Source organism: Nanorana parkeri, unplaced genomic scaffold (genome assembly GCF_000935625.1).
Source record: "Nanorana parkeri isolate BGI_ZX_2015 unplaced genomic scaffold, ASM93562v1 scaffold994, whole genome shotgun sequence".
In the NCBI taxonomy this organism is placed as follows: domain Eukaryota; kingdom Metazoa; phylum Chordata; class Amphibia; order Anura; family Dicroglossidae; genus Nanorana; species Nanorana parkeri.
This window is the reverse complement of record NW_017307262.1, coordinates 607,005-610,182: the sequence shown is the minus strand read 5'-3', so window position 1 is coordinate 610,182 and position 3,178 is coordinate 607,005.

Genomic DNA, 3,178 nt, shown 5'->3' with positions numbered 1-3,178 from the left:
ATAGATAGATAGATAGAAAGAAAGAAAGAAAGAAAGAAAGAAAGAAAGAAAGAAAGAAAGAAAGAAAGAAAGAAAGAAAGAAAGAAAGAAAAAAGGAAGAAAGAAAGGTGAGGGTTGTAAATGAATATAAAAAACAGATAGATAGATAGATAGATAGATAGATAGATAGATAGATAGATAGATAGATAGGTTTGGTTGCTGGAGGTTACTGCACTTAGGTATTGGATACGGTTATTATTATACAAATTATTTTTCTCCATAAATCACCTTCTCCGAAAGCAAAAAAACAAACAAACGCGTCCCAGGTTGCGCAGTAGGAATCGCCGTCATACTAAGCGGCTGAATAGCATCTCCTGAGCTCAATAGGGCGAGAAACATCCAAACAATCCAATTGTTATTTGCCAAGGGGGGGGATTTGCAAGAAGCATTAACTCCTTGCTGCTCACCTGCTCGCTCTGCCTCTTCACAGGGCTGTCCCTGTGCTTCTTAATTTAGAAAAGCAAGGGGTAGGAGGAGGAGGAGGACGATGAGGTGGAGGAGGAGAGATGGGAGGAGGGCTCTGTCAGGGTTTATTAATAAAAAGTACCCAGTGAGACTATATCAGTTTACAAGTGACTGCCATAAGTAGCAGCCCAGTCCGAGGCAGCCAGCGGAGGCAGCTTGTCCAGATGCTCCATTGACATCAGCAGGTATCGCACAGCCATCACAGGCACCGGGCAGGCAAAGAGCTTTCAACGCGCTCCTGCTACCAACTGTCAGCATGCAGCAGCCTAAGAGACAGTGGACGGACCGGACAAGTTCTTCTTCCCTTTCCGGGACATCTCAGCAGCCAGGTAAGCAGGGAAGCTAAGGATGGGCATATCTAGGGGGACCAAACAGGCCACCTTTTAAAGACAGACCGGCTAAAATTTGCTGTCATTGACTGTATTGAGATTGCTGAGGGGTCAGCTGCAGTCATGCTGACTCTGAGCTCTAACACTGGCATGGCACGCTCATGAGAACCCTTGGTGCAGTCTTGCGATAGGCACATGGCGCATCTACAGCGGAACGCAGGTCTGCGCCCAGACCTTTTTTTCCGGCGCGTTCTGCGTTTGCTTTCTCACTAATCGCCTTCATCGTATTAAATATGCTGCATAGTAAACTCACGGTTGCATCAGTGCAGATGCTATTAGTGCAGCACAGTGTCACTGTCGGTGTCCCGGTTATGGTGCATCAATGCTGGCTGGATTCTGCATGGGTCACTTGGGTCAGCCATAGCTGGGAGGTCTACCCAACCATTGCAGGAGTACCTGCGACTGATCCTAGGACTGTGCATTGGTATGTGGGGTGATATGGATTCTTCTTATAGAACCAGCGTGCTGAGAAATCTTTAGATACCTGCGTTGAGACCCTTTCTCTGCACTCCATGCAGCATGCAACTGTTGCAGGTGAAGCTATAAATAGATGTAGCTATTGTATCATATATTTCCAGCCCGGGGTGGACGTTAGATGGGCTCCCCTTTTGGGCTCCCCTGAGACACAACAGTTTTTGTTACTTTGATTACAATTGAATCCGGTGGCGTGCCTGAAACAAAACAATCTGCTGGGTTGCACGGTTGAGAAATGCTGCATGCACCGTCGTAGCACAACGCAGAGCTCGTGCGGGGAAAGAAGGTGATAAAAAGACACGGCAACATTTTGAGTCTGAGGTTTTATTTTTGATTGACAGTCATCACGTCGGGTGTGGAAGTCAATGGGAGTCGCTGTGTTGCTGCCGGGCTTTCAGCGTTTTGCAGCACAGGTCCTCTTGCCCTGCAGGGTCACAGGGTGCAAGGTTCTTGTGTGAGCCTTGGCCGGCTGACCTAGTGGAGGCTTGTCCTATAGTCCTGGCTGACAGTCCCAGTGAGTGCAGGTGAGCCTACGATGCAGATTGCGGTTGGATGTTATTTATAACACAATCTCATTTAACTCTTAGCTGTCTCGTTGTTTGTCCTCATATCAGTATATTTCTTTCATGTACAGCTCAGTGTTGGGTCACTGTAACACTTCCAGGTATTTTTTCGCTGTTACAGAGGTCGCATGACTCCCCCTGACAATGCCTTCATCTGCTTTTCTCTCCAGAAGGACGGCACTATCTTTGCTCGGGCATCATCCAGGGTCACCTGGACTAAGATGTCGGCTCAGAAATGACAGCCATGTCATTCCTGCTGCCTGTGCAGTTCTTGGCTGTGTTCACAAATGTCTGAAACAGGTCAACCCCCTGCTGCAGCCTCTCACCTTGTGACTTGCTACAAAGTTATAATGTTGCAGTCTGATCGCTGAGGGGGGGGGGGGAGAGACTGAGGAAATGCTTCCTCTTGCCTGCAGCAGACTGATCAATGGGGGAGAGGAGACTGAGCAAATGCTTCCTCTTGCCCCAGCAGACTGATCAATGGGGGGAGGGGAGACTGTGGAAATGCTTCCTCTTGCCTGCACCTGACTGGTCACTGGGGGAGGAGAGACTGAGGAAATGCTTCCTCCCGTCGGCAGCAGACTCATCACTGGAGGAGGGACGACTGAGGAAATGCTTCCTCCTGCCTGCAGCAGACTGATCACTGGGGGAGGGGAGACTGAGGAAATGCTTCCTCCTTCCTGCAGCAGACTGATCACTGGGGGAGGGGAGACTGAGGAAATGTATTGTGCATTGTGACTTGTCTGGGATTTTATTCATGAAGACTTTAGAATAATTGAAAGCTCCACTTTAAGTTGGTTAATTACAATTATGGCAATTCAGTCTATACGAATGCGTTGCTATAGAACATACCCCTGAACTCTATCACTGAAGACTATCTCTCTTTAGGGCAGACGGTTCATCTCGTACAAAGGATTTCCCATCATTTCATCAATGTTTTAGACTTTCCATGTCCTATATTATTATTATACAGGATTTATATAGGGCCAACAGTTTGCGCAGCGCTGTATAATATAAGGAAGACATTACAATCGCAATGCAATTCAAGACAAGATGGTGAGGATGGCCCCGCCCCTGAGGGCTTACAATCTGAAAGAGGAGGGGGAAGTGATACATGAGGAGGTGGCAGTGTGGGGATGACTCGTTTGAGAACGTGATGGTTGAGCGGTTAGTTTGAGGTGGGATAGGCTTCTCTGAAGAGATGAGTCTTAAGGGATCGCCTAAAGGCAGTCAAGGTGGGAGACAGAC